This window comes from Rhinatrema bivittatum, chromosome 2 (genome assembly GCF_901001135.1).
Source record: "Rhinatrema bivittatum chromosome 2, aRhiBiv1.1, whole genome shotgun sequence".
Lineage (NCBI taxonomy): Eukaryota > Metazoa > Chordata > Amphibia > Gymnophiona > Rhinatrematidae > Rhinatrema > Rhinatrema bivittatum.
The window spans coordinates 419,185,936-419,198,104 of NC_042616.1; the positions used below are offsets into that span (position 1 = coordinate 419,185,936).

The 12,169-nt window shown below is 44.2% G+C and overlaps 1 non-coding gene across 1 annotated transcript; it reads left to right on the plus strand.

Annotated features, from left to right (window-relative positions):
• The first annotated feature begins 249 nt into the window (after window positions 1-249).
• LOC115086420 lies at window positions 250-440 on the plus strand. The gene has a single exon (XR_003855292.1). It is a non-coding gene; the product is annotated as a U2 spliceosomal RNA (small nuclear RNA).
• Window positions 441-12,169: the final 11,729 nt, after the last annotated feature.

The window sequence follows — 12,169 nt, forward strand, 5'->3', positions numbered from 1 at the left end:
AGGACAAAATGAGAAACAAATCAAATTGGGAAAGAGAAAAGAGAGAGCTTTGATGAGAATGATTAGAAAAGGACTTTGTTTATATACCATAAGACTTGTGGCAGTGTATGGAGAGAATGTGAATGGGTTCAAGTTGTTTTTGGAGGAGTCATTTGGCTCTAGTGCCTGTGCCTGTGGTTGGAGAGTTTCTCCCCCTGAGTTAGAAAGAGGAGAGGAACGGAGGGCTGCTCGACAGAAGGAATTTGTGGCATCGCTTCTCGGCCTTTTGGCTAAGATCAAGTGTAGTATCTGTTCTTATCAGTTTAATATCTGATACGTCCCTTATCTAGGGACCATATATTAAATTGATTTTTGGAACAGGGAGATGGAATAGGAGCTTGCTTCATCCACTCCACGCATCAACCTGGTATTGCAGTATCTCTGGGAATGGTGCACCTCCCACCCTGGGAGAACAATGAATGGTGATAAAGGCAGATTTTCTTGTTTAACCTTGGCAGGTTGTGTAAGTTGCAGGCTTGTTTTTTTTAATTTGGAATTGTAGCAGTTAGGAAGGTGGGACTGCCACATAACTGCTGGAAAAAAAAGAATTTCTGGTAGAATCCATTCTGTGCCATAATGGGCTACTTTTGTCTTTTTTTATTATTATTATTATTTAACAGATGCAACAAAGAAGCAAAAGACAGGAAAATATTTTTATAAAGTAAAAGAATAAAAACCAACATAACTTATTTTTCTTAAAACAAAGCTGATTTTTCAGCTGACAAAACACATGCACGCATACTTCAGAAGAAAAAAAAACAAAACAAAAAAAACAATAGATCAAGTCCAAGTTGGAATATATATAGCTTGCTGATTTCTAAACATTACAAGAAATAGATCTTAGAACCTCCACCAAACAAGCAAATATCCTTTAGCTGGAATTTTATGCATAAATTACGGTACTCCTGGGGGAATTCTGCGCTACTGCGGAATGCAGAATTTGCGCAGAATTCCCCCACAGAAAATAGCAGAGGAGACTGGCATGCCGCGAACGGAGCGCTTCCCGCGGCACACACTCCATTCGCGGCAAAGATGAAGGCCCGGGGCGCCGTTTGCGGCGAAAAGGGAAGGCCCCTGTGTGCGCCTTCCCTTTTCGCCACGAACAGCGCGCTGGGCCTTCATCTTCACCGCGGAGTGAGGCACACGATCCGTTCGTGGCAAAGAAGAAGGCCCGGCGCGCCATTCGCAGCACACGGGGCCTTCCCTTTTCACCGCAAAAAGGGAAGGCCCCCGTGTGCCGCGCTCCATTCGCGGCGAAGATGAAGGCTCGGTGCGCCGTTCATGGCACATGGGGGGCCTTCCCTTTTCGTAGTGAAAAGGGAAGGCCCCCGTGTGCTGCGGGAAGCGCTCCATTCGCAGCAAAGATGAAGGCCCGGCGCGCCATTCGTGGCACACAGGGGCCTTCCCTTTTCACCACAAACGGTGTGCCAGGCCTTCGTCTTCCCTGCAAACGGAGCGCGTCCCACAGCATGCCAGTGACAGAGAATGTATGTCGGGGAGGGGAGGGGAGGGGAGGGTGTGAGAGACAGCATGGGGGGAGGGATACCTGTGAGAGAGAATGTGTGTGTGAGAGACAGGAGGGTGACAGAGCAGGAGGGTGTGAGAGAGAGCATGGGAGGTAAGAGAGGCTGGGTGGGGGGGATGCTTGAGTATGGGTTTCAAAAAGAGGGAGCCTATATGAGGAGATTGTGAAGGAGTGTGTATGCGTGAGAGAGATTGGGAGCTCACGTGTGTATGAAAAAGGGATCGTGTGTATGTGGGAGTGTTAGCCTGTGTGACGGGATTGTGTATGTGTGAGACAGAGCCTGTGTGAAGGGCTGCGTGAGAGAGAGAGACATAGGTAGCCTGTGTGAGGATGTATGTGTGAGAGAGAAAGGGAGCTTGTGTGGGTGTGTATGCAAGAGAGGGCCCTGTATGTGGGGATGTGTGTCTGTGAGAGAGTGAGGGAGCCTGTATGAGGGTGTGTGTATGTGGAAAGGACACTCTTACAGTGAATTTCTAGGGAAATTCTGCTCAAAATATTTAAAATTCTGCAACTTTAAGTAATAACTTTTTTCTGTAATAATTTAAAATATAATTACTTAAAGATTGTCATGTAAATTGTGTTATTTTGACCAATATAATGTTTGCAGAATTTTCAGTTTTTGTGCACAAAATTTTAAATTTTTTTGCGCAGAATTCCCCCAGGAGTAATAAATATTACATCCAACCATTCCATTAACATTCTGTCAACCATTTACTGATACCATAATGTAATGGACTAGTGAAGTGTCATCATTAACATTTCAGTCTACAAAATTTTGCCAACAAAATAGCTGTTTGAGGAAATCTCTGAAAATCCTTAAGTAACAATTTAAGCCAATCAATACAGCCCAATAGGAGCATTTCACCCTGAAAAGGAGGGCATATATTTGTAATCAATCATACATGGCATAACATCTTCCCAAAATCTCAATTTCACTTGCAGCATAAAATTATGCATTAACGTCCCCTTCATAATTTTACGTCACTCAAAAATCAAAAGGCTCTTGAGCTGGAATAGTAGTATTTTAAATTCCATCTAGTGTAGTTTAGAATCAATAGTGATTCCCTTTACATCTTTAAACAGAGATGCAAAAGCACTAGTATCCTTCTCCTCATTTCGGTTGTGGACTAACTTTGCTACAGTATCCAGATTGGGTTTTTCCAACCTGAGCCTATACCAGCTAGTCATTTTATTTTCAGACCTATCCCCACCAACGCACCATCCAAAGAGTCTGAAGCAAATACATTGGGATTTTGCTGCATCCGGCTCATTACATAAGAGGCTGACTTTTAGTAAGTGTACAAATACCAATTAGCAATATAAAATTACTTTATTGCTCAAAAGAAAAACAAATTTGAGGGCTAGACAATACAGAGAAGCAATATCATTGATTCCCAGCTTATAGCAAGTCCTGAAAACAGTCCCTCCATCCCTGTAGAAAAGGAAAGAAACCCAAAAGATTGTCCATGAAAACACCCCAACTCTGTTAGAAAATACCACACGTTTCGCATAGCATTATGCAACAGATACCCCTCCCTCCCAATTTGAAGTCGTATGGTAGAACTCTGTCAATGTACCAGGGGCCCAGGGGATAAAGGAGAAACTACAGATTCAACTAAACCTGAAGTACAATATTTATAATTACCATCATACCATTCCCAGTCAAAAAACGAAGTTGACAAGCAGCATTATAAAATCTAACACATAAGGAGGCAAGACTCACGCTTCACACTTTTCCTTCCCCCACCCCCATTACAAAACACAAGGCAAGGTTATGGCTTTACAAAAGACCACAGTTTGTGACATAAGTGAACCCGAGCCCTAACAACTTTAACAAATAATTAAGTCCATCACTGTCCCCGCCTCCAACCATACCACCACGCCCCAGGGGTAGGCTAAACTGATGCATCCCCATATCTCTTACTCTCGCTGGGACGGGGCAGGGTAAGTGCATAGCCTGAACATCAACCCCCCTGCTCGTTAGCCGCCTCGTGTAGCTGCGCCCCCCCCCCCCCCCCCCTCCACGTGCTCCCTTTTTAATATAATGACAATTTTTGGACTTAGGTTTCTGCCACAAACAAGGACAACCATGGTTGCCCTTGTTTCCCCCACTGCGGCCTACTAACATTCTCCAATCAAGTTTTCGAATCCTTCCTGCAAGGTATTCTTAAACAAATCTATACCGACGTCAGTCAAGTGCACCCCATCTGTTCTAAACAAACCTCCTAGACATCCCAGGACCACTCATGTCTGACCCAGAAACCACCTTGCCCCATAACCCACCACCCTATTTGCCGATTTACTTTCTTAACTCCTTGCTTCCATAAAGACTCACTTTTGGATTTGAGCCTAACAATTATATCAGACCATCCCACCCATGTATTGGGCATTTTGCTCATAATGTATGCTAAATCCTTCTTTGCTATAGCCACTAACTCCTTACATGAAATTACCCCCAAGATGAATCAGAATAATTTGAGGCACACCCCACACCAAAATAAGCCAACAACAATTCAGCCCATTTCATTCCCCAGTTACCAAACCATCGAATCTTCCACTTTTTGTTCAGCATCAGATGCTCCTCCGTAAGGTCTCTGCAAGGCCCTGCACTCAGCCCAATGAGCAAAGGAATGGCCCACGATCCAGGCACACTCCAGTTCACCAGGAAACCACCTCCCCCCCCCCCCGCAACTCTGTAAAACAAGAGATTTGCAATTAACGAAAATTTTATGACTTCGACCCCCATGTGAACGCTTACCTTCTCACGTAAGACTCAAAGGCTTTGGATCTCCTCCTCCCTATTGACTGGATCAGGTTCTCTGAAAACCCCAATTCCGCAGCTGTAGTAGCTGCCCCTATATGAAAGGAATGCGAACTATAAAGGTCCACATCCCAACCTAAACACAACACCATCATCTTCAACACTTTCATGAACTGAAAACTGTTAAAGGGGAACCTTCTGCATGTACCAAAAAGGAGCCTGCACCCTTGGTTGCACCATCACAAAGGCCTGCGTGGAACATACTGGGCAAGATAACTCATCCCCTGTCGGGACTAAAGTCACAAGATGACCCTTTCCCATTTGATCCACCTTTGATTTCTGAATGCGCAATTGCACAAAGTTGCTGTATACCCAAACATGACTCGCCAGTAGCCCTGCTCCAGACAGATTCACCCTCGAATCCGCTACCAGCTTGCTGATTCTCATAGCTCTGAAGGAGGCAGGGCAAACCCTGTTCTAAACAGCAATACCTCATATCGAGACCAACAGACCTCCCTCAGGTGCTCCGAGATAATGACTAAATCTGAATACCTAATGGGCCGTCTTTTATCTGCTGCTCGACCCCTGTCCCTGGCCCACCTGCTCAGCACCCTAATAACAAGAAAACTTGTGGCTGGGTTACCCCATCCCCTGAGCTTCTGGAAAAAAGAAAAACCCGTATGTGGGAGCACACCGAAGACAAAGAATACTCACTTTGTCATGCCCACAAAATAAATTGAACTACCAATTCGTCATCAACAGGTCCCTTATACCAACCCGCAGACTGTAGAAAACACACTACCGCATCTCTGCCAACCACATGATACCCATGTCGCCAGTGCCATTGATTTCTGGATCAATCTCCATGTTTCACAAGGCCGAAACTCCATAGGTGCTCTGGGAAAATCTCTCTCTCCACATTCACCTGTGATGCCAACGCCCGGAAGACCTTTTCTTGAAACGAGAAAGGGCATCGGCAATCAGATTTTGGGCCCCAGGCACATGCCTAGCTATAATGACAATGTTTCATCTCAAGCAAAGAAACACCAGTTCCCTCAATAAAGCAGACACCTGGTTACATTTGGCCAACTGCCTGTTAATGACCTGGACTACTCCTAGATTATCACACCAAAATACCACTTTTTTATCCTTAAGTCTAAGCCCCCAGATAGATATGGCAACCACGATGAGAAACAATTCTAAAAAAAAAGTGATGTTTCTGGTAATGCCAGCCTCCACCCATGCCACCGGCCAAGGGTCCACACACCACTGTCCTTGGAAATAAACTCTGAAAGCAGAGGCCCCAGCTGCATCCGAATAAAGCTCGATATCATGGTTGGATACCTCCTCATCCTGCATCATACAAACACCATTAAATGATTCAAGAAATGCATCCCAAACACCCAATTCATCCTTGATTCGTCGGGTCACTGACAAATGATGTCCCGCCCTGATACCCACAGTGGCTGCCGACAGCCATCTAATGAAAGCTCATCCCACTGGAATCACACGACAAGCAAAAGTGAGTGAACCGATTAAGGACTGCATGCGTTGCAAAGTCACTTTCGTAGACCCTTGAACTCTCTGAACTAATTCTCTTAACTTCTGCACTTTTTCCATTGGCAAGCGGGACACCATGCATACAGAATCGAGCTCAGTGCCCAAGAATGTAAGCTTTCAGTCCCTCCATTTTATCTTGTGCAATAAGTACCTCTAAGAAATCTGCCACCCTCAAAAACCCATCTAACAGGGACTGGCACAAACCTGAATAACTAGGCCCTACGAACAGAAAGTCATCTAGGTAATGTAACATACTGTCACTTCCCATGTGCTGTATGGCAACCCACTGAACAAAAGTGCTGAATGCCTCAAAAAAGACACAGGAGACCATGCAGCCAATGGGCAAGCATTGATCGACAAAATATTGCCCTTCAAAATAGAAACCTAGCAAAGGAAAACTCTCGGGGTATAAACAACTGGAACGCTGACTCTATACCTGCCTTAGCCATCAATGCACCTCTGCCCGCCCTATGAATTAGAGATACGGCTACATCAAAAAATGTGTACCTCACCAAACACTCACTCCGCGGAATGAAATCATTCACAAAAGCACCCAGCAGATAAGAGAGATTAACAAATCAGCCAAAATTTACCCAGAGCCTTTTTGGGTATAACCGCTAATGGAAAAAAATGCAGCCTCCTAAAAGGTGGACCGGCAAAAGGCCCCACGATGTGCCCCGAATTCAATTCTGCTTGCAATTTGTCTCATGCAATGACTGCAAATTGTGACGCAGACCTTGCATTTTTTGCACTGCCCCCAATACCTGGGCCGAAATAAGGGATCCTAAAACCACCTGAAAACCTTCGTAAAGCAAAAATACCGCTTTTTTGTCAGGATAGCACGATAGCCAAGTCCTCAACACTGACAAGACCATTGGTGAGAAAGCTTTCTGACATAAAACCTCATTACTTGTTACCCCTGCTGGAACTACCATTTTCTCTCTGGCTGCACTTTGACGCAGAGTGACTTGCTCTGCATGTGGCGCAGACATGTTGGAACTTGCAATCCAGGAATAGATAGGTTGCCTTATTAAATCTCCAGCAAACATCTGGCCCTCCTGTTTGTGGTTTGACCCCAGCGGCGGACTTAAGATTGACCCCAGAGGCATGAAAGGAACTAGGAATGCCTCCATTGCTCTGCTAAGGCCTCCCCTAGCCCCAACACCCTTGGAACTACCTGCTCCCTTATTAGTCATTTGGGTTATCCACAAATGGATATCTTGAGTACCCCAAGACATAAAACGGTTACCTGCCATTTTATCACAAAACTTCTAGTCATAGTTGAGCCAGGCCCATCCTTCATAATCCTTAAAGGCTCCTAATATGCTGTCTGCATAAGCTAATAAAGCACCGTATTGAGATGGGTCAAAATGGCCAACCACACTAGCTAAGTGGAGAAAACCTCTGACCCAGTTAATATTCTTGGAGACTTTTAGTCCAGACTTCCCCTTTCTCATCTCCTTCCTAGTTCCCCCATCTACCTACCAACGGCTTAAAAATATTCACATATCTACGCTTCCGAATTTGCCTCCTAATTTTCCTGGGTACTTCTTCCCACAATTCCGTTAAAGACATAAGAGCCAGGTGCCCCATGTCCTACCTAGGACCCTCACCCAACAGTGTTCGCTTGCCAGGGTCTGACTCCCCTGAAGAAGAGAGAGACGAGGAAGAAGAACTGGAAGTCCTAGCCCTCTTTTTCTTCTTATCCCCAACCTTGCCCCCATTATCTGTAAGAGATCCCACCTCACCTGCTCCTGGACCCCGAACACCATCACTCGGTGCCACTTCTGAAATGTCTGCTGTTTGAGGAACTCGCTGGGCCTGACCATCTGTCTCCCCTGGAAAATCCCTCTCCTTACATGCCTCCTGCTGCAAGGTACCAGGCAATAGAGATGTGCTTCATTTAAAGATACTGGGTCGGGCTTCAGATCGACTGGTCTGCGAAAAATTTCATTTTTGCACAGTTCTTTTTTTTTTTTGCAATTTCTGCCGAAATGCGATAATGCGCATTAAGGCTTGTTAGTGCGCACTAACAACCAGTTAGTGCTCAGTACACCAAATGAGATAATGCGCACTAACTAGATGTTAATGCGCACTAGCTAGATGTTAATGCGCATTAAAGCTTGTTAATGCGCCCTAATAAAACTTACAGCGCACTATGTGTTAGTGCACTTTAAATAATGCAACTTAAAGTAAAAAGTATCAATTCAGAGGAGTTTGTTAGCTAGAAAAACAGCGCGCACTAATTGGTATTACTGCGCAAACATTTTGGCGCATCGATCCATTACGATTTAGACAATGTATAAAAATGTATATTGTTCACAAAGTTTTACTGTGCCCAACTACTATGATAATTGCATATTTTTGTATGATAATTGCATATTTTGTAAACCGTTATGATGGCTCTACCAAATAACGGTATATAAAACTCTACAAATAAATAAATAAATAAATAAATAAATAAAATAAATAAATAATTTGTAAAAAAAACGAATGCACATCCCTACCAGGCAATACTGCATCTCCTGCCATGTCTGAAACAGAAGGAACACAGCCCACCAAACTGCCCCTGGACAATAAGCTCCCTTCTTGGAGCAAGAAGCAAGCAGCCTAGTCCCTCCTGCCCGTTTGGCAGCCACTACCTCTGGGACCAAACCCTTACCTCCCCACTAAAAGTGATCCCACGCACCTGCTTGCTCACCTGCTTGTTCATATCCGAAGGAGTCACCCCCATACAATACTGGCCAGCCCCCAAAACCACCCCAGTAAACCCACCCAGCTCCACTCCAAGGAGCACCTCGGCCCTGCCACTGACCAGGAAAGAAAGAACTGGTCAGACCAAAATAAGGATCCACAGGGAACTGATGCTGTAGGGTTTTGGGAAGTGCTGCCCCTCGAAGCAGTCTGATTATCTACTCTCCGGACACTCCTAGCCTTGGGCCTCGGAGCCCTGGGATTCGCAGGCATATGGCCTGAACTCTCAAGCTGGTGTGTTACATGACTTGTCTGACTTGGGTTAGCTATGGAGGGCTTACTAGCAAAACCAGAAAATCTCGGGGGATTGGGGGGGGGGGGGGGGGGGGAAGCATGACTGACATTAGAAGCAAGATGCTTCGTTCCAGCCAGCTTCTTATGCCGCAGGGCTTTACCTTTACTTCTATTGCCCTTGGCGACTCCTTTTTCAATTCTAGCAGCCGATTGGGCTGCCACACCCACAGGACTGGACCACTCCATTGTGAGCAGAGAGGGTAACCAGGGGTGACAATCTGGTAAAGAAGGGGAGAAGGATGGGGATCCTAATGTGACAGGGACGAAGGAGGAGCCGATCCAGGTACGGCGGAGGACGAGGGAAACAAGAGATCCCCTGGTGAAGCATCTAAAGAAATCTCCACCCCCATACTGGCTAACTTCGCTGGGCAAATCACTGTAAGGGGAGGGCGGACAAGGGCCGGAAGCTGCCAACTCTGCTGATTCGGGGCCACTCTCCCCCAAATCAGTGCAGGCCAGGGCAGGGGGGGTGGGGAGGCCAGGAGTCAGGCAGGAACCTGCCCGCTTGAACTGCTGGTGGGGGGGGGGGGGGTAAATCAGTCAGAGCCCACAGACGTCGTGTCGGAGGCTGGAAGGCACCCAGGGAAGACTGGACTGGGAGCTCACTGGATATGGGGAGTCCATGATCTTTGATACATTGCTTCATAACGCTCCTCACTAAAACTGACCACTAAAAAAAAAAAACAACCTTCAAGCAGAAAATTGCTCCGAAAGATAATTACCTGCCGCCTCGACTGCCGCCTGTCCACCAAGTGAGTTAACTTGCTGAAGAGATTCCTGCTCTGGGGCCTCGGAACCAATAGCAAGGCAGCATTTAAAATTGTTGCCATTACTAACGGCTCCAATGTACCCTCCCATCCTCTCTCACCCCACCGCTAATAGCCTTCCCTCCTCTATGCGTGACTCGCTCCATGTTAATGGTGGCTGGGGTGGACACGTCCACCCAGCCTTAACAAATCTGGCATATTAAGGCTTCTCCAAGATCTGGTAACTTATTCTTCTGGCTTTTATCTGCCATAGAAATTTAGAAAGATTTCAATCTTTATTAGTAAGCCAACAGGGTAGCATTTGCCATCAATAACAGGAGCTTGGGCAATAAAACCAAAATGAGGACAGAGGCAGTTCCAGTAATTGTGCATAAAAAACAATCAAATTGAGAAATAGTTTCGAGACAGTAATTAGTCTAATAGAAATCTTCAATCCCACATAAGTGAGATACGAAGTCTCCCACCGCAGTGGAAAAATTCCTGGCCAGTTTGCTTGCGTAGATTATACTATAGGTATAGCTCTGACTTAGAAAAATTAATCTTCAGGACAGAAAGTGTCCCAAAATATCCCATAGGACCCCAAGGGTATTTGCAATAAAAAGTAAGATATCATCTGCAAACAGACATTTTTTGTTCTCTTTTACCCAGTTTTAAACCTTTAAAGACAGAAAGCAATTTTAATTTAAGTGCCAGTGGTTCTATAGTTAAAACAGAATAAGGGAGACAAAGGCATCCCTTTCTTGTGCCTCCAAAAAGTCCAAAAGGAGAGGAGACTTGCACATTAATAATCAATCTCGCTTGCAGATTGGTGTACAGAAGAGTAAGCCATTGATGAAAAGAACCCTAAAAACTATACTGTTCTCGAATCCAGAACAAATATTTCCTTTGCACCTTATCAAAGGCTTTCTCTGCATCTAAACCAGCTAGAATCCCATATGTATTAGAGGCCCATCCATCCCATAGAATGTGTACGAGTTTACAGACATTACAGCCCCCATGTCTATTCTTTACAAAGCTCACCAGATTAGGAGATATTAAGTCGGGTAGCATCAGACAAAGCCTTTGAGCCAAGACTGAAGCAAATCTTTCAAATTCTGTATTAATAGAAGAAATGAGTCTACAACTTTCAGACTTAGACGCATTTTATTTTTCTTAGGAAATACTGTTATAAAGGCCTGCCTATCCTCTGGCAAAAAAGCTCTTTTATCCAGGGAATAATTAAACATCTGTTGTAGCAGACTAAGCATCTGGACTCAGAGTATTATAGAATTCTGAGCGCAAGCCGTCTATCTCCGAGCTTCACCTACCTTTAAATGTTAGATACTACATCTATTTCTAAAAGAGGAGCACTCACACACTTTCTGCATTGTAGACAGTGAGGCAAATGTAAATCTGCTGAGGTCCATCTCGAACAATCTGTTCAGAGTATAACAGATGATGGTAATTTACAAAAATGTTTGTAATACTATCTATAATCACTGGACTCAAAGCCACTACAGTCGTTCATATTTGTAACATATTTAGGATAATGACTCTTAACTAATCTATTTAGCAATTTACCAGATTTGTTAGCAGAATGAAACATTTTTACTTGAAATACCTGAACAGAATTCAATACCCTTTGATGAAGCAAACAATTCAAATTCTTTTTAACAAGATCTAGCTGCTCCTTATCCTTTGGACTATGTCAGTTAATATGTTGCTGTTTCAAAACTTGCAACTGGCTAGTCAAAGATAGACTTTCAGCATCCCTTTGCCTATTTTTCTTTGCCACATAGGCAGTGCTTTCCCAGCTGCTCGTAATATATCTGGACTAATCTGAGGACTCTTATTCAATTCCAAATAATCTTGCCACTTACCAGCCAAAAAAAAAAAATCAAAACTGAGACTCATAGAAAAGACAAGAATTAACAAACGCCGCTTAAAAGGTTGTATAATAGATTTGCCCATCTGCAGCACCATGGTAACGGGAGCATGATCAGAAATAGGTATAGTCCCAATATCAGCAGTCTTAACACAAAAAGAAGAGAGAAGAAAAGATAAACAAATAAATCAATGCATGAATATGAATTACGGGGATTCAAATAAAAAGAAAAATCCAACGCCTTTGGATGTAATCCCCTCCAAATATCAAGGAGTTGGAGCTCCGTCATAATAAATGGCAAACCCATTCCTGATCAGACACCTGTGTCTATTCTAGGAGATTTAGCATCAATATTGGGATTAGCATCCAGCTTAGAATCCCCCCGCCAAAATATTTGGGTATTTGGCCACCAAGAAACAGAACCTCTTTAGACAATTTTAATGTAACCAAATTGCTGGAGGTTACTCACAAATCCCTAAGCAGTTGGGTTCACTTGCCTTTCACTTTAGTGCGTAGGATACATTTAATTAAGATGACCATTCTCCCTAAATGGTTATATGTTATAGGGGTTTTCCCCACTCTCTCTTACTAATCATATTCTCTCA